We start from the raw sequence: 20,374 nt of genomic DNA on the forward strand, positions 1-20,374 counted from the left end.
GCCGGAACCATCTCCGGCCTGTGATTGGTGGAAGCAGTACTCCCGAGCGGTGGGAGCGATGTGATTGGTGCAAAGAAACAGCCGGATTCTACTCTCTGGAGGGACAGCCCGTTGCTATGGACAACATGGAAGACGCTACGGAAGCCGATGAAGGTAAAAAGTATGGCAGCGTAACTGCGTCCGCTGGAGACTTTCTAAAGCCACGTGATTCCGTGACAGTATAAAGGAATGGGAACAGAACACGGACATCTTATTATTTATTAAACTACATTATACACTACGTGCAACTGATCTGGAAACAGTGGAGCCGTCTATTGCAGTCTCACTGATGACCAGTAGGTGCCGCTCATAGGCCTCTTGTTGTACGTCCTGTAGACATACTACGGTCTGGGTAAAGAGATGAGGCTTGGTCATGCACAGGCTGAAAGGCATTACTACTGCGTGTCACGACTGTCAGGTTTCCACCAATCGGTGCGGAGTGGGCGTGGCGCGAAGTGGAACCCTCCAATAACAGACAAGAGGAGTGAACTTTGAACAAAAAAAACTTTATTAGATGTTTAAAATGTTCTTCCTTTGAAGAGTCTTGACTTGCCCCTCCTCCTCCTGCAGCTTTGATCCGGAGGGTTTCAGGTGAGGTGCGGGGTATTCTGCTGGTTTGTGACCCCCGTCTTCCTTCGTAGGAGGAGCAGTCACCGCTGTCAGGACAGGTGAGGGCATTGCTGGGGGGCACAGCTGTGTCTATGCCACTCACTTTGGGCTTTGAATACTTCATGTTCATTGTCTGCTGTATTCCCTGGGACTTCCTGGATCATTGTACAGTATGGGATGTGTCTTATGTATTGATCCACACATGTCTATTATTATCGCATTTTACTTATTTTGCACTAAAAAACATTTTTTTAATTGGTCTTTATTATCAATATTCAGCCATTTTTGGGATACAGGGATTAAAAATCAGTCAGTTTGCAGAGTATGACTTCTCAATGGCTCATGTGAAGCCTTCTCTCTGATATCCTGACCTTATAAACACGCATCCATATTGTCATCAGTTTGATAAGCGTTTATCTATGATGAGTGTTCAGGAGATCGGGCTTCACGTGAGCCGTCAGCTGGCGGGACTGAGAAGAGATACTCTGCAAACTGATTTTCAACCCCTGTAACTCAAAAATGGCTGAAATATTTTAATATAGCCCAGTCGACAACATTTTTAGCCCAAAATGAGATAAAAAATTTCTTGGCGTAATCTTCCTGGCATTGGTCGCTTTACGAGCCGAAGCCTTCTGATCATTTAGCGTGGTGGACGGAAGTTGAAATATTTTCATAGCCATGCTTTTGTCTTATAAACCTTTCAAGATTGTACATGTTAAAGTATTTCTAAACCAGGGTTCAACGACCTCCAGCACTCCAACTGTTGTGGAACTACAGCTCCCAGCATGCTCCATTTGCTTCTATGGGAGTTCCAAGAAAACCATGTAAGTGTGCATGCTGGGAGTCGTAGTTTGTCCACATTTGGCGTGCTGGTGGCAGCAGATCTCAGATATGTGGGGAAAAGGACATTCTAGCTATAAATATTTATCACTTAGTGTATGGGGGTCTCATTAATATCACTAGAACTCGTACCCTGGTCAGCTGCCCCTCTAGCAGCTAGAGATGCGCATGAAGTTGATGCTTTACACCAGTGGTTCTCAACCTTTTCACACCAAGTACCCGCTGAGTACCCCCCAAGGAAGCGATCAGTGATAAATGTTAGTAAAATAAGAGTATTCTCACACCACTAAAAGTACATCGCCACGTCTCAAACATCTCAAAGAAGTAAAGCATACTAATGATACAGGGACAAACGTAAGCTACGTAATCAGAACCGCGCCAGATACCTTCAATACAATACAGCAAATAAACCCAAGGAAGGTAACCCAAAGTTAATAGTAATATCAGATCCCGTCGAATAGTAACGTTATAAAATGTGTGCCTGCTATGTAAGAATTGTACCGGGGAAAAGAAAGTTCCTTCATTCATACCCTTCAGCATGCTGGATTGGTCAGTGACTCCAGCACAACACCTCGGGGCACGTTTCACCCTCTGGCTTCGGAAGTTAACCCATAATAATAGTAGTCCGGGCTTTTTCATATTGATGATCTATCCTCAGGATAAGTCATCAATATCAGATCAGCGATACCCAGCAACCCCGCCGTTCAGCTGTTTGAGGAGACTGTGCGCACGTGCCATCTCCCTTCCTGCCCGCTGCTGCTGTCCATGGTCTTTGCCATAGACAGCAGGAAGAGAGGAAGGAGACGGCGCGTGTGCACTGTGAGCGCCGTCTCCTCAGGCAGCTGATCGGCGGGGATGCCTAGTGTCGGACCCCCGTCGATCTGATATTGATGACCTGTCCTGAGGATAGGTCATCAGTAGTAAAAGCCTGGATAACCTCTTTAAATAGCAGAAATCTGCATGATCTACACTGCCGTGTGCATACACCCTTAGGCTGCCGGGAATGAAGAGCAGGCTGTGCTCGCTCATTTACTCTATGGAACCTCTGACAGTAGCCTAATATACTTACTTGGCTGTTTTTGGGAGACCCATAGCAGTGAATAGAGATAGCTACCTATGACGGGCGGCACCTTATTCTCATGTTTGGTAGGGACCCCTCAGCAGGAACCAAACTACTGAGACGTTCCAGCCAATCATGAGAACAAGGGTCGGGACATGGGGCCATTTGAGTACAGCAGAGGTAATGCATATCTGCTGCCAGACCATTCGACTTTATGGGGCTGTCAGAGATAGCGGAGGAATTATACCCGACACTCCTATAGAGTTGAGCGGAGCACACATGCGTGAGCTTTGCTCCCTTTAAACAGGGGGACATGGGGCCCATGATTGCCTGGGAGCCCATCAGACAGACGCTTATCCCCTAGGGCAGGGATGCTCAACCTGCGGCCCTCCAGCTATTGTAAAACTACAACTCCCATCATGATCTGCTGTAGGCTGATAACTGTAGACTGTCCAGGCATGCTAGGAGTTGTAGTTTTACAGCAGCTGGATGGCCGCAGGTTGAGCATCCCTGCCCTAGGCGATGGGTGTTTGTTGTGGGTCAACCACTTTTAAGGGGTTGTCTGGGATTTTTCTATTGTGACCACCACAGCCTCTTCATAGATCTGATATCACATCCATCAGTCACATGGCGTTTGTGCAGCTCAGTCTCATTCCAGGGAATGGGATTTAGGTGCAGTACCAAGCACGGCCACTATATATTGTACAGCGCTGTGCTTGGTGTAGTATGAAGAAGGCCGCAGCACTCATTAGAGCGCTGCAGTCCCTTCAAGCAGCTGATTGGGTGCTGGGAGTTGGACCCCCATTGATTAGATATTGAAATCCCAGTTAATCCCTTTTAATACAAACTAGGGGAAGCACATACATATTCATATAAAAGTTGAGAGCACTATTTTAAAGGTGCAGTCGTATAATATCCCAGAGTTGCATGTGTAATTTTACAAGCTTCGGAGCTGAAATCTCCAAGCTGCCATTGCTGATATAATAAATAGAAATAAGCTAGATGATTTCCATTTTGATAACTGCCCTCTTTACACCAGGATATATCTTGCAGTTGGTTGACAATTTTCAATGACAATCAGCAGAACTGTGATTTCAGCTCTGTAATTTCAGGCTGTAACTTGTAGTCAGGAGAATGCAGTTTATTTGCAGAGCTACCTTTTATGTTACTTTTTATATGTATACCTTTATGTTATATCTAAATGTAAACTGTGAACATTCTTTTTAATATTAGTAGACATTTGTTCTATTACTTTTTCAAGTACTTTGTGAAAATCTGAGAACCGATGTATTGACAAGACCCTCATGGTGACAGCGCCATTCATCCTGCACTAGGTGAAAACAATTGAATGTCTAATGGTCAGAGAGCAAAACCCAGTCACCAGAGCTGATCTTGTAGCTCCCCCCCCCCCCCGCCAACTAGTTTTATGTAGAGCCCTGCCATAGGTTTGTATCCATTAACCCTGTGAGCTATAGCGTCCATCCCAGAGATTGATTTCCAACATTCTACAGAAGATACTAAGAAGGGGAGTCGGGTGGAATTCGGCCCCAGTGTTGTCTTCACCCCGTTTTTCTGGCCAGGCTTTATGGTTTAAACATCATATGGCATATGTGTGGTAACCTTTGGTCTCTTTCACCAGCAGTAATCTCGTAGTTGGTCATTTAACAATTCACAGCGTCTAATTTTGTTTGCCCGGGTCTTAAATTGCTGTATAATCAGTTGCCTTTGTTAGCAAACACATTACTGAGAATTGATTAGTCAGCTTGTGACCATATTACTGGATGTTGTTGTTCTTGTTTTAGTGGACATTGGCAATTTAAAGGAATTTTCCATATTGAATAACCCCTTTAATATTTGACAAGGCCTTATTGAAATGAGCCTGTCACCATGAAAATGCAGTGCAATCTACAGGCTGCATGTTATAGAGCAGGAAGAGCGGAGAAGATTGACATACTTGTATGGGAAAAGATTCATCATACCTTGTATTTTATTCATTTAAAGAGGACCTTTCACCGCTCCTGACCTGCCTGCTTTAATAGCCCATATAATAACCATTCCAGAGCATCTATCCTTATGGCTCTATGTTGTGCCATTCCTTTATTATTTGCACTATAAATTATGAATAAATTGCCAGCAGTCTGCAGTAAGGGTACAGAGGGGAGGTACCTGTACAGTCTGACTCTATCCAATCAGTGCTGCCATTTTCAGACTGTGCAGGTACACCCCCAACTGGTTACCACCCTCTGTACCCTTACTGCAGACTGCTAGCAATTATTCATAACTTCTAGTAGAAATAATAGCACACACAGTAGCAGGCTACCCCCCCCCCTACATGTTTTAGGGGTTGCCCCCACTATAGGTGACCTAATACACATCTGGTGGGATTGTCCCAGAGTGAAGAGACCCCAAGGAAGCTTTTATTTAAGGCCTCATGCACACGGCCGTTGCCCAGCCCGCAAACAGTGGGTCCGCAATACACGGGCACCCATTCACTTAAATGAGTCCGCAATCCAGGACATGCGGTGCGGAACGGAGGCACAGATCGGAAGCACTACACGGCCCCGCGGTCAGTGCTTGTGCATTGCGGCCCACCGTTTTCGGCCTGCACGCGTTCGGGTGCATGAGGCCTAAGAAACAGATCCCGAGAATTGCTCCACACCCACAGCGATTGATCCGTTTTTTTTTTTTTCTTCCTGGCCACTAAGCAGACTATAGCGGCAGCCTGGAAAAAAACCTTCCCTGGATTTCTCCGTGGTCGAGTGCAATATGGATTTCTATATGATTAACGAGAAACTAACTTCGATTACTACTGATTGTCATGACCGGTTTTTGGAGATTTGGACTCCTTGGTCAGACTATTCTCATGGATCGTTCCCCATGGCACCTTCTCTCTATAGAAGATCCTATTTCTCAAGGGTTTGTGTGGCTTTCAGTCTGGGCTTTTCTCCACATCACACCCAGTGCCTGCTCTATCGACTCTTCGAGTCATGACCCCATGCCAGAGTATGGACCTTGTGTCTGCTGAACCTGCCGTCCTGCGAGAGCCCCAACCACCTTCCCTCTTCCCCGTTGCATTGCCTTTTTTTTTTGACTCAAATTTGTAACTTTTACGCATTGTTAAAAATTTCCTATAAAGACTGTAAAATGCGCGCAGCACACGAACCACATCCATATTTTTCTGATCCGCCATTTGCGGATATGTTTGTGGGCATGGGGCCTCATACTATGCTGACATTGGGATTTCTTTTCTATTGCACAGTAATGTATTGTTATCAGTTATTTCATACTGATTGTAATAGGATTAGGCTAAAGTCACACATATGGTCCTCATTTCTCAAAACTGTCTTAGTTGCCCATAGCAACCAATCAGAGCTCACCTTATTTTTTCTTAGTGTTCTGAAAAAAAATTAAAAGGCAAGCTCTGATTTGGTTGCTATGAACAACAAAGACATTTTTCCTGTTAGGCAGTTTTGGTAAATGAGGCCCATAGATTTTAGTGAGATTACGTCATTTTCCTATGGTTTGCACATACAGGTTTTGAAGTGGCAAAAAACTTCTAAAATACAACAGGTTACATAAAAAATATTAGAGATATTCAAAGACCGCCTTTTTAAGTCTGTCTTTATTTCCCCTTTGCACTGGCGGAGGATGCATATAACTTATCATGAGGTGTACCCCTGGCAGTCTGTGCACCAGGCCTAAATACTATTCCAGCCCCTGACTGGAGATGGTTTTTCACCAACATTTAAGCCTTATTCACACGTCTGTGTCCGTGCTCAAATCCGTGAGCAGGTGGTCAGTGATGCATCAGTGAAGGATCCGTGTTGGATCTGTGTGTCCTTTTTTGCTGTCCGTGTTGCATCCGTGCAAGGTTGGCGTCAGCACCCAGCATACCCGGGCAAGTACTGGGACCCACAGCTCCTGCGGGGGCCTAGAGAACAGTTGCCAGAGGCCAGAAGCAATGAGCACTTCCATCAATACAGATGGAAGCGCTCCTTGCTGGAGCACTGGGAGCTGCAGTCCTGTCACTCACCGCTCAGCTCCCCGCGCTCCTCCCCTCCTTCAGGCCAGCCACTCTCCGAATGGTGAAGCAGGAAGACTTCTCCCCGCTCCACCATTCAGCCTGCAGGCACAGATCGTACTGACGGCCTGCGTGGGTGGAGCTTGCAGTCCGGTAATTGCATAATCCCTGCCCACACAGTGCTGCAGGGAAGAGAGGACTGTGAGCATCAGGAACGGGACAAGGTGAGTAGTTACTGTGTTTTTTTGTATTTATTACTATGGAGGGGGCACAGAGAGCTTTATTATTGTGGAGGGAGCACAGGGGGCATTATTATTGTGGAGGGAGCACAGGGGGCATTATTATTGTGGAGGGGGGCACAGGGGGCATTATTACTGTGGAGGGGGGCACAGGGGGCATTATTACTGTGGAGGGGGGCACAGGGGGCATTATTACTGTGGAGGGGGGCACAGGGGGCATTATTACTGTGGAGGGGGGCACAGGGGGCATTATTACTGTGGAGGGGGGCACAAGGGGCATTATTACTGTGGAGGGGGGCACAGGGGGCATTATTACTGTGGAGGGGGGCACAGGGGGCATTATTACTGTGGAGGGGGGCATTATTACTGTGGAGGGGGGCACAGGGGGGCATTATTACTGTGGAGGGGGGCATTATTACTGTGGAGGGGGGCATTATTACTGTGGAGGGGGGCATTATTACTGTGAAGGCGCACAGGGGGCATTATTACTGTGGAGGGGGGCACACATCTGTACAAAACTACTGTGAAGGTTGTACAATGAGGGTAATACTACTGTGAGGGGGTACAATTCTTTTTTAAGTATTGGGGGGGGGGGGGGGGGGCCAAGGAAAGGACCCGCCCCGGGTACCAAACACCGTAGGCGCCCACTGAAGCAGGGAACTATTTGCTCTCCGCTCCACCATTGAGCCGCCAGCGCTCCACAGCAGCAGCACGATGTCCTCACACATCGTCCTGCTGATCTGTGTAGGAGAGGAGGAGGAGTGGGGCAGGCTGGGAATCAGCCTCTGCTCTTCCTACACAGCAGCGCGATGTGTCACAGTATCCTGCTGCTGCTGATGGGGAGCGCAGATCATGGGAGGAGCCAGGTGATTGAGGCGAGGAGTATTTATTGTTAGTTTTTTTCACTTCCTGTGAAGGGGGCACATCTGGGCATAACCACTGTGAAGGGGGCACTGGGCACATATCTTGGCATATCTACTGTGAAGGGGCACATATCTTGGCATATCTACTGTGAAGGGGCACATATCTTGGCATATCTACTGTGAAGGGGCACATATTTAGGCATATCTACTGTGAAGGGGGCACATATTTTGGCATATCTACTGTGAAGGGGGCACATATCTTGGCATAGCTTCTGTGAGGGGGCTCATATTTTGGGATATCTACTGTGAAGGGGGCATATCTACTGTGAAGGGGGCATATCTACTGTGAAGGGGGCATATCTACTGTGAAGGGGGCATATCTACTGTGAAGGGGGCATATCTACTGTGAAGGGGGCATATCTACTGTGAAGGGAGCATATCTACTGTGAGGGGCACATATCTGAGTAGACCTGAGGGACTGAAACACTGAGTAGAAAATAAAAGTAAGCACATAAGGACTGATTCACATATATCCGCTCTGTAGCATGCTCTGTGTAAGGTATTTAATCTATAATACATGTAGTTTCATTGCTGTAAGCGCCGTGCAAAATGCCACAAGGGGGCCCACTGAGACTTTATCGCCCAAGGGCCCACATGAACCTGGAGCCAGCCCTGCATCCGTGTTTCACTGACACTGAACAGCTGAAAAATAATTTTCAAAGCATCTGTTCCTAATGATCCATGAAATGCGGATGCAGCACGGATGGCATCTGTGTTGCATCCGTGGTTTTCACGTACCCATAGACTATAATGGATGTGATGGATAAATAGAGCATGCATCCGTGCTAAAAACACGGACCCACAGATCTTGCTAAAACACTGATGTCTGAATACACACATTTAAATGAATGGGAACGTGTGCTGTCCGTGGAGAACATGTACAGCGCACGTCCGTGAAACACTGGCTTTAGGCCTCGTTCCTGTTTCCAGGTGTAAATGTTGGTAAATTTGTTGGGGCTGTGTCGAGCGTGGCACAAAAACACCTGTGCAACACATTATCTTCACACAGGCAAAAAGGGCCATTGCAACTACACCAAAAACGGGCGTAGAGCTGTTCGAAAAATGACCCCCGTTCTGTCTCTACGATAACGATTTAATTGCAGTCTAGAAGATTGTTTATAAGGCCTCTTGCACACGAACGTTTTTATTTTCAGTTTTTTTGCATTCTGTATACGGAACCATTAATTTCAATGGATACGCAAAAAAAACAGAAGGTGCTCCGTATGCCTTCCGTTCTGTATTTCCATTCCGTTCAAAGATAGAACATGTCCTATTATTGTCCGCATAACTGACAAGGATAGTACTGTTCTATCAGGGGCCAGCTGTTCTGTTCTGCAAAAAACGCAATGCACACGGACGTCATCTGTATTTTTTGCGGATCAGTTTTTTTGCAGACCGCAAAATACTGAAAAAGCCATACTGTCGTGTGCAAGAGGCCTAACTATTAGGCTTCTTTCACACGACCGTATGGCTTTTTCAGTATTTTGCGGTCCATTTTTCACGGATCCGTTGTTCCGTTTTTTGTTTCTGTTGTGTTTCCATTTCTGTTCTGTTTTTCCGTTACGTTTTTTTCTGTATGGCATATACAGTAATTACATAGGAAAAAGTGGGCTGGGCATAAAATTTTTCAATAGATGGTTCCGCAAAAACAGAACGGATACGGAAGACATACGGATGCATTTTTGTATGTGTTCCATTTTTTTTTTTTTGCTGACCCATTGACTTGAATGGAGCCACAGAACGTGATTTGCGGGCAATAATAGGACATGTTCTATCTTTCAACGGAGCATAAATACAGAAATGGAATGCATACGGAGTACATTACGTTTTTTTTTTTTTTTTTTTGTGGAACCATTGAAATGAATAGTTACGTATACGGAGCGCAAAAAACGGCCCGTAAACGGGGAAAAAAATACGGTTGTGTGAAAGAGGCCTTATTAGCTGCTTTTATATATACTTGTAGTGGTTTTGTGCTTTCAGTATAGTGTTGCCCTAACTAAGGCTACTTTCACACTTGCGTTAGGAGCGGATCCGTCTGGTGTCTGCACAGACGGATCCGCTCCTATAATGCAAACGCTTGCATCCGTTCAGAACGGATCCGTTTGCATAACCATGAACAAAAAAAAAAAAAATTTTTTTTTTTGTTCATGATAATGCAAACGGATCCGTTTTGACTTTACATTGAAAGTCAATGGGGGACGGATCCGTTTGAAAATTGAGCCATATAGTGTCATCTTCAAACGGATCCGTCCCCATTGACTTCTATTGTAAGTCTGGACGGATCCGCTTGCCTCCGCACGGCCAGGCGGACACCCGAACGCTGCAAGCTGCGTTCAGGTTTCCGCCTGCTGAGCGGAGCGGAGGCTGAACGCTGCCAGACTGATGCATTCTGAGCGGATCCGCATCCACTCAGAATGCATTAGGGCTGGACGGATCCGTTCGGGGCCGCTTGTGAGAGCCTTCAAACGGAACTCACAAGCGGAGCCCCGAACGCTAGTGTGAAAGTAGTAGCCTAAGCTGTCATTTCCCTTTTTTTTCCCGGCACAAGTGAAATGATATTTCTGCTATATACTGCATTTCGTGGTGCCAGGTTCTCCTTAACACTATGGACGTTACACGTGGGAGGACCCTGGCATGCCCAGTGGATAAGCAGCTTCTCCCCTTACTATAGAGCCAGTCATGTTTAACCTAGCTGCATTATGTATGGAGAGGCGTGTGCGTGGGGGGAGTTGACTGTCGTGTGACTTGTCATAGTCTTCACACTGATACAGTAGCCTGTATGTAGCTGCTGACGCTGTCCGGCTAGGTCTGCACCGTGAGTACTTGTGTCTTTCTGCTAGTCTTGAGGGGGGTCTGTGTGAACTGAGGCCCAGATGTGACACTTCGCAGTAGATTTAGGAAGCAAAATATGTTAAAAGTCTGTCACAAATTGTACCGACATGATCTGGGAGATTTCTAAAAAAAAGAATATGTCTTTGTTGCCTATAGCAACCCATCACAGTGCAGCTTTCATGTTCTATTCTGTGCTGCGATTGGGCAACAAAGAGTTTTTTTGTTTTTATTTTCCCCCCAGTGTGATTTACCATACAAATACTAGGAAACGGTTAAATGTGCACTTTGCTTTCGGTACAGGACATGTCTGTAAGGCCTCATGCACACGGCCGTTGTTTTGGCGGCTCATATGCGGACCCATTCACTTCAGTAGGGCCGCAAAAGATGCGAACAGCCCTCCGTGTGCTGTCCACATCCGTTGCTCTGTTCCGTGGGCAGTTATATTAAAGGCAGTTATATAGGCAGTTATATTAAAGGCTGTCCGTGCCATTCCGCAAATTGCGGAACTCACACGGACACCATCCATGTTTTGCGGATCCGCGATTTGCGTACCGCAAAACGGACAACGGTCATGTGCATGGAGCCTAAGGCTCCATTCACACGTCCGTGGTGTGTTGTGGACCCGCAACACACCCGCCCGGCACCCCTATAGAAATGCCTATTCTTGTCCGCAAGCTGCGGACAAGAACAGGACATGTTCTATCTTTTGCGGAGCTGCGGACCCAAAGATCGGGGCTGTTCTCCGCAAATGCGGCTGCAGACAGCACACTGTGTGCTGTCCGCATCCATTCCGTCCCCATAGAGAATGAATGGGTCCGCACCCGTTCCGCAAAAATGCAGACCCATTTGCGGACCTGTGAATGTAGCCTAAATCTAGCAAAAGGCCCAGAGATCTTTCAAAAAACTGGTGACTAGTTTAGTGAGATAGCGGTTTTTTATCTTCTGATATGAGGCGTCTATACAGGAATGGAGGTTTCTGCATGGAGATATTTTACAGTGTGCAGTAGGCAGTATTCAGATGTGAATGTGCTTCTGGGGTACATTAATTTACCAAAGCGGTATATTACTTTGTAGGACGTGCTGCATTTATTTATTTTTTACGCTATATTACCTATTCCACTATATGCTATATTACCTATTGTGGTTTTCTCGTGGCTTTGTTGCTGTTTTCCTCCCTCACTTCATTACAAAGAAAAAACTAAATATTAGGGGTCAGTTACAAACATTTTTACACCAGATTTTGTAGTAGAAATAGTCGCAAGACCCCTTTTTTGCGACTTTTGAAACTTTGTCACATTGGCGTTTTTACGTCATCCTCGCCACTTGGGAGTAGCAAAGGCCGGTACATCAGACCCAGCAAATTTACTTAAGATCTACACCTGCAAACAGGCATAAAAGTAGTTTTTATTTCAGGTCACAACCACTGTTTTATGGGTTTCGTTTTAACGGCGTTCCCTATGCTGTAAAGATGACCTGTTATAACTTTATTCTCTGGGTCAGTAAGATTACAGCGATGCCACATTTTCTTGTCGTTTTTCTTGTGTTTTAGCACTTAAATAAAAACTTTAGAAAAATTTTTATTATTTTTCTTTGCAGCTCCACATTTTGACCCCCATAACTTTTTTTATATTAAGTTATCCGGAGCTCTGTAAGTACTTGTTTTTTTGCAGGGCAAACTAAACTATACTTTTTATTGATCCGATTTTAGACTGTGTATGACCTTTGGTCACTTTTTTCCTTTTTTTTTTTTTTTTTTGTGAAGAGGTGAAGCAATGAAAAAAACTGTGAATCAGCCATTTTTGATTTCTTTGTGACTTATTTTTATATTTTCATAGTACGGTGGTTCTGGTGCTTAGCAATGCTAATGATCTTCTTTTTTTTTATTTTTTTATATAATATATATATATATATATATATATATATATATATATATATATATATTTTTTTTACATTTCTTTTTTCTTTCTACTTTCAAGGGGTATTCCAGGTATAGAAAGTTATCCTATATTCCTAGATCCACAGGATAGGAGATGACTATCAGATCGGTGGGATTCCTACCGCTGGGACCCCCACAGTCACTATAGAGCAGATGCCCCACCAATTAGAAAAAAAAAAACATTAGGCAAAACCGCTTGTGCCCCCTTTATTTAATATATATCCCATGGACTTTTAGCTGCTGGTTTCTCCTGCCAAAAATGCTATGGTTTTTGTCTGGCCTAAAAACGGCACTTATGCCCAAAAGTGGCTGGATACCTGCCGGATCCCATTAGTCAATGAGGTCCGGCGGTGAGCGGCAATATCCGGGTAGGCCGGATCAGTCAAATGGAGGTGTGAACCTAACCTTACAGTGGCAGTCAACGGCTGATGAATTAACCCCTTCATTTCTGTGGGGCCATGCACACATTTAAGATCTGTGTGGACATTTCCTGTTCTGGTCCTCATAGCAGATGAAAATAGCCATTTCTGTTGATGCGAGTGAGAAAAATATGGACATGGCTGTGTGCATGAGGCCTTCATCTCCATTACAATCATTTATATAGAATTTGAATCCAATTAAAGGGGTTAGTATACCCTGCGGCACCGCTGTTTAGGATTGATTTTACTGAGACCTTAAAGGGGTTGTCCCCTCTCAACATTTACGGCCTAGGATATGCCACCAATGTCAGATAGCTGCTTGTCCCACCTCTGGCACCTGCTCCTATTTCCATAACGCGGCCTCCAAAGTGAAGGGACAGTAGGTGCGCATGTGTGGCCACCCTCCATTCATTGCAATGGAAGTTCTCGGCTATTTCCGACATTTCTATCAATACTCTGGCTGTGTGCGTTGCGCAAAATGCGGTAGCCATGTTTGCGGACCGCAAAACAATTACTGTCGTGTGAATGGACCCTTATGCAGATTTTCAACCTGGATTTTCATGCAGTCTTCACTACTTTTGCACACCAAATTCTTCACGTGTTACTTGTGGATTTTGCCACGGATTTGCCCCAGATCTCCGCTTTTTAATTGAAATCTCCTCTGAAAATGTCTGCACGTGTACAGGTTTTTAAAATCACATCTACTTAGCTGGTACTGGCTGTGGATTTTCCACATCGTGTGTGTATATACCCTGAAGGGTACGGTCAGATGAATCGGGTATGTTGCAGATTTTCTGAATTGCAAACGCGTACGAACCTATCCATTAATGATCAGTAACCCAAATCTGTGCATTAGGTCTTATTCACACGGCCGTAGTGCTCCTGTTGCCGTATTGCGACCCGCATACAGCGGGTCTGCAATGCACGGGGCACCGGCAGTGTGCAAATCCGGAGATACAGAACAGAAGTGCGGAACGGAACCCCACGGAGGCACTACGGGGTTCCGTGCTTCCGTTGCGCAAAAACATAGAACTTGTTCTATCTTTTTGCGGAATGGATGGATCACAGACCCCATTCAAGTGAATGGGTCCACGATCTGCATGTGGCTGCCCCACGGTCGGTGCCCGTGCATTGCGGGCCACAATTTGCGGTCCCGTGCACGGGCAGCACGCGGTCATGTGAACAAGCCCTTAGGAAGGTGACTCTTTACTTTTGCCATCAAGGTACTGTAGCTCAGTGGTTTCAGTGAATTATTCCGCTGGTCGTTAGAAGGTGTCCAGTAAACGACGTTGATGGAGCTTAAAGGTTGTCTTGCTTCTGTAAATTACATTTATCATGTAGAGAAAGTTAATACAAGGCACTTACTAATGTATTGTTATTATCCATAATGCTTCCTTCACTGGCTGGAATAATTTTCACATTATACGCTTATCGTTTCCATGTTACGACCACCCTACAATCCATCAGTGGTGGTCGTGCTTGCACACTATAGCAAAAAGCATCGGCCTCTCTGGCGAGTGGGACCGCACATAGGCTAGCGCTTTTTCATATAGTGTGTAAGCACGACCACCACTGATGGATTGCAGGGTGGTCTGTAACTATGGAAACGAGCAGTGTATAATGTGATGGAAAATTGAATCCAGCCAGCAAAGGAAGCAATATGGATAATAACAGTATATTAGTAAGTGCCTTGTATTAACTTTCTCTACATAATAAATGCAATTTACTAAAGTGACAAAACAGCTTAACACGGCTGGTCCATAGAAAATCCTATATGGACATGCATTTGCTGGTTAGGCCATGTTTACACAGTCAGGATTTCAATACGGATTCAGCACCTACTGTAAATCCTGACAGTCTTAGTGTTTTGTAGTTAATGCAAGTGACTGGTATTTTATGCCCAGTTCTCATGTAGTGTCAGGGCCTGGCAAGATGACTATGCAGGAGGGAGGAGCTGGCAGGGGAAGTGGGAGGAGCAAGAGTGCACAGAGTGACTTGGGCCCACCCTCTGTGCACTTATATCATTGTATCATTACATTATCCCTACAAGACATTGTGAATTTCCTAGTGACAGACTCCAGGAAAAGATATTTATGTCATCAGTATCAGATCTGCAGAGGTATGACATCCGGGACCCCCGCCAATCAGCTTCAAGTCAATGGGACTGAGCTGCAGTACCAGGTACTGCCACTATATGATGTATGGTGCTGTCCTTGGAAAGCTGCCGGGAGCCGGCTATGCTCGCCAGAGCTCCGGTGAGTGCTGTGGCTCCATGAAACAGCTGATCGGTGCGGGTACCGAGCCTTGGACCCCCGCTGATGTGATAAGGATATCCTATCCTGAGGATAAGTCGTCGTCATCTTTTCCAGGATACCCCCTGTAAGGCTATGTTTACACTGTGTATTTTTGCTATGGATTTTAGCAGGGATTCTGCACGGAAAACCTCTCGGCATCCGTGCTGACACCACCTGTTTTCAATGAGAGTCTGCACTGCCCTTCATAGGGCCGCAGATTATTTATGTGCAGTATTCCAGACTGCTACCGGGAAGTCTTCTCACGGTTTAGCGCTATTCAATGGGGGCTAAACTGGGAGCAGGTCCACAACAGTGAAATGTAAAAACCAAGGCAGAAACTGTGTCAAAATCCACCTTGCGAATATAGTCTTAAAGGGAACCTGTCGCCGTGAAACTGCAAAGTAAGCAGCAGCGTGTTATAGAGCAGGAGGAGCTGAGCAGACTGATATATAGTTTTATGGTAAAAGGATTCAGTATATTGTAATTTATATATTTAAATTCCTGCTCATTCTGGGCTTTGAAGTCCAGGAGACGGTCCTATCAATGACTGACAGCTTGCTCTCTATTACTGTGAATACAGAGCTGTCAATCACTTATAGGATCTTCCCACTATGACTGTGTATACAGAGATGGCTGTCAGTCACTGATAGGACCTTCCCTCTATGACTGTGTATACAGAGATAGCTGTCAGTCACTGATAGGACCTTCCCTCTATGGCTGTGTATACAGAGATGGCTGTCAGTCACTGATAGGACCTTCCCTCTATGGCTGTGTATACAGAGATAGCTGTCAGTCACTGATAGGACCTTCCCTCTATCACTGTGTATACAGAGATGGCTGTCAGTCACTGATAGAACCTTCCCTCTATGGCTGTGTATACAGAGATAGCTGTCAGTCACTGATAGGACCTTCCCTCTATGACTGTGTATACAGAGATAGCTGTCAGTCACTGATAGGACCTTCCCTCTATCACTGTGTATACAGAGATGGCTGTCAGTCACTGATAGAACCTTCCCTCTATGGCTGTGTATACAGAGATAGCTGTCAGTCACTGATAGGACCTTCCCTCTATGACTGTGTATACAGAGATAGCTGTCAGTCACTGATAGGACCTTCCCTCTATGACTGTGTATACAGAGATAGCTGTCAGTCACTGATAGGACCTTCCCTCTATCACTGTGTATACAGAGAGAGCTGTCAGTCACTGATAGGACCTTCCCTCTATCACTGTGTATACAGAGAGAGCTGTCAGTCACTGATAGGACCTTCCCTCTATGACTGTGTATACAGAGAGAGCTGTCAGTCACTGATAGGACCTTCCCTCTATGACTGTGTATACAGAGAGAGCTGTCAGTCACTGATAGGACCTTCCCTCTATGACTGTGTATACAGAGAGAGCTGTCAGTCACTGATAGGACCTTCCCCCTATGACTGTGTATACAGAGAGAGCTGTCAGTCACTGATAGGACCTTCCCCCTATGACTGTGTATACAGAGAGAGCTGTCAGTCACTGATAGGACCTTCCCTCTATGACTGTGTATACAGAGATAGCTGTCAGTCACTGATAGGACCTTCCCTCTATGACTGTGTATACAGAGATAGCTGTCAGTCACTGATAGGACCGCCTGCTTGACTACAAAGCCCAGAATGAGCAGAAATTTAAATGTATAAAATATAAGTTATACTGAATCCTTTTACCCTAAAACTATATATCAGTCTGCTCAGCTCCTCCTGCGCTATAAACCCCATGGTCAATGTGACGGGTTCCTTTAAGGTCCACAGTGGGGATAATCCACGTGTGGCTCCGCTGGCACATCCATTGCAGAGAGTTTTAGTCATGGATTGTGTGCCACGTCTGCTGCTGTGGTAAATCCAGTATGTGTTGATGATGTTATTGGGTTTACATGTGACCAGCTAGGAGCTGCCCTTCAGCACAGTTTCATATCTCCTCTGGCATTGGTTTTTATGAGAATGTACCGTATTTGGAGGCTGAGACCTCACCCTTGATACTGTAGGGTTGTTGCGGGGCTGGCTCTGTGGCTGTGGAGGAGGGGGATGGGCACGTCTTCTGACAGTGCCAGGGTTTTCTGCTGAGTCACCGGACAAGTTTTTCTTTGTTATTTGTTGTTTTTCGGCCATAATACATGTGGTTATATCATTACAGAGAATGCACGCTCCTTCCTCTGTAACCACTGTAGTGACTGCCACTTTTCACTGCCCAGTTACAGCATGCTTAAAGGGCATCTGTCCGCAGATTTCTACCTATCACACTGGCTGACCTGTTGCAGGTGCGCTTGACAGCTGAAGACATCGTGCTGGTCCTATGTTCATATGTGCCTGCATTGCTGAGAAAAATGAAGTTTTAATGTATGCAAATGAGCCTCTAGGAGCAACGGGGGCGTTGCCATTACACCGAGAGGCTCTGCTCTCTCTGCAACTGCAGCACCCTCTGCTTTTTGATCGACAGGGCCAGGCAGGTGTGATGATGTTTTCACTGCCTGGCCCTGCCATTTAAAGTACAGAGAGAGCAGAGCCTCTCGGTGTAACGGCAACGCCCCGGTTGCTCCTAGATCCTCATTTGCATATATTAAAACATAATGTTTCTCAGCAATGTGGGCACATATGCAGATCGGACCGACACAGATGCCTTCAGCTGCCAAGTGCACATGTAACGGGCCAGCCAGTTTCATAGGGGCACATCTGCTGACAGATCCCCTTTTAAGGGGTTTTCCACCTATCCTCGGCACAGTTCATCGATATCAGATCAGCGGGGGTCCTACACCCTGTACCCCTACCACTCAGCTGTTTGGGAGTAGCTTTGGTGTCGGAAACGCAAAGCTCTGTTCTGTTTGAACGGGAGCAGCGCTGCAGTAACCACTAAACAATGGTTGGAGCGGGGTAGTCCTGGCGCCAAAGCTGATCGGTGGGGGTGCAGAGTGACGCTCACTGGACCATCAATCTGAAAATACTGGAGAACCCCTTTCACACAGGGAATTCCTTGTTGGCTAAAGCAGGGAGTCGTGTCCAGTACTGCTAAAACTACTACACACAGTTTATGGCATGGGCATCTGTTAAATATCCAACCCCTATAATACCCCCCAGCCCCTCACACAGGTTATATTTACCTTGCTCCCCAGCACCCGTGTCGCTTCTGATGCATGCACGGCCACCTGGGTCACCCGCGATGCCAGGGAGGCTAGTCTCAGACACCAGATGTTTTAATCCGCACACAGGGAGAAGCGGCAGTGGCAGTACAGGGACCGGGAGCGACGCGGGGAGCCAGGTAAGTATATTCATTGTGAGGGGCCCGGGCGTATGGGAGGCATTCAATAGTCTTGAATAACCCCTTTAAAACAAACGCCTCAGGACAGGTCCTCTTTAAATGGCACCTGTCAGCAGGATCAACCCTATCAAACCAACCATTGTGTCTGGTAAGGCTGAGTCAGCTGATTAAAACCATACCTTCTTCTGACACGTGGTGGCATTTAGAAAAAATCAGTATTTTTAAATTTAAGAATATTAAAATTAGGGCTTAAGTGCACAAAGGAGAGGTTATGGCTACTCAGTGCACTTTAGCTCCTCTGTTCTGCTCTGCAAGACACTCCCGCTTCCACTTGATTCATCAGCATGCCGTACAGTACACCCTGGAGCATGCGCAGTAGTCTTTGCAGTGTGGATAGTACAATAAAATGTATTGTTCAGGCGCCAAGGATAATTACTGAACTGCTCAGACGTGGGATGATGGGGCCTGGCGAGCTGACCAATTGGATGTCTGGCCATGCCAATCAAGTGGAGGGGGAGGGTCTTCAGAAGAAGCTAGAGTTCACCGATTGGCTAGGGCCTACCCTTGGTGCCCTAATTGGCATACAGGTTAAAACAAAGAGGGACAAAGCTATAGTGTTAATGAGCCGGATCAGGCCTGCCGGGCTCTATGCCTGGGTTGATACGGATGGTCCTGTTTCAGAGCAGGAGGTGCTGAGCAGAGCAGTATAAAGTTTTATAGGAAAAGATGTATCGTAACCATTACTTATTGATTGAAACCTGCTCATTCTGGGCTTAGGAGTCCAGTGGGCGGTCCTACCTGGAGACGGACAGCGTTCCCTCTATGGCTGTCCATCAGTGATTAGGACCGCCCACTGGAGACGGCGTTGTATAGCGGTAACGTAGTGAGCGATCCTGTTACTGAGAAGTAAAATGAGCTAAAGGTACTTTCACACTAGTGTTTTTCTTTTCCGGCACTGAGTTCCGTCATAGGGGCTCAATACCGGAAAAGAACTGATCAGTTTTATCCCCATGCATTCTGAATGGAGAGCATTCCGTTCCGTATGCATCAGTATGCATCAGTTCAGTCCCTCTTATGTTTTTTGGCCGGAGAAAATACCGCAGCATGCTGCGTTTTTCTCTCCGGCCCAAAATCCTGAACACTTGCCGGAATGCCGTATCCGGCATTAATTTACATTGAAGTGTATTAGTGACGGATCCGGCATTAAGTGTTCCGACACAATGGATCCAGCTTTCCGGTCTGCGCATGCGCAGACCTTTAAAAATGCGGAAAAAAAATAAAAAATGATACCGGATCTATTTTTCCGGATGACACCGGAGAGACGGATCCGATATTTCAATGCATTTGTCAGATGGATCCGCATCCGGATCCGTCTGACAAATGCCATCCGTTTGCGTCCGGATTGCCGGATCTGCCTGCTGGAATCCTCTGCCGCAAGTGTGAAAGTACCCTAAAAAAAAAAAACAACACTTTCCTGTATATCCTCTTATTACGTATAAATAATGGACATAGCTTTGTAAGGTTCATATAGTCACGTCCCACCGTAACAGCAATATATATTCATATCATTAGGCTATAGAAATATATATATATATATTTCTATTTCTATATTTCTGTCTGGTTTTACAAAGCTTTGTGTTAAAAGCTATCTAGTAAAATTGAAATTCTCCAGGAAACCTCTTCACTATATTGGGGCTCATGTTTTAGTCCCACACTCCTCTGAAGCAGAGAAGATTGCGGCCATGAACTTTGTCCTGGTTTTAAGTCCAACGTGTGGAAAGCTGAAATAGAGAAACTGGAGTTTTGCTGAGCAAGCTTTCTTGTTTAACCCTCTTCATTCCAGAACTAGGCTATGTTACTTGTGGGTTGGAGATTCTCT

General features: G+C 45.8%; 1 protein-coding gene across 3 annotated transcripts in view; it reads left to right on the forward strand.

Annotated features, from left to right (window-relative positions):
- The first annotated feature begins 570 nt into the window (after window positions 1-570).
- ACO1 (aconitase 1) overlaps window positions 571-20,374 on the forward strand; it is a 40,752-nt gene continuing 20,948 nt past the window's right edge. For 2 of the 3 annotated variants that reach the window (XM_040417250.1, XM_040417252.1), the window contains exon 1: window positions 571-707. The gene's annotated coding sequence lies outside the window, so the exon portion shown is untranslated. Of the gene's footprint in view, window positions 708-10,441; window positions 10,547-20,374 lie in introns of those variants that run through there. The other variant, XM_040417251.1, reaches the window with a different exon arrangement.

Source organism: Bufo bufo, chromosome 2 (assembly GCF_905171765.1).
Source record: "Bufo bufo chromosome 2, aBufBuf1.1, whole genome shotgun sequence".
NCBI lineage: Eukaryota > Metazoa > Chordata > Amphibia > Anura > Bufonidae > Bufo > Bufo bufo.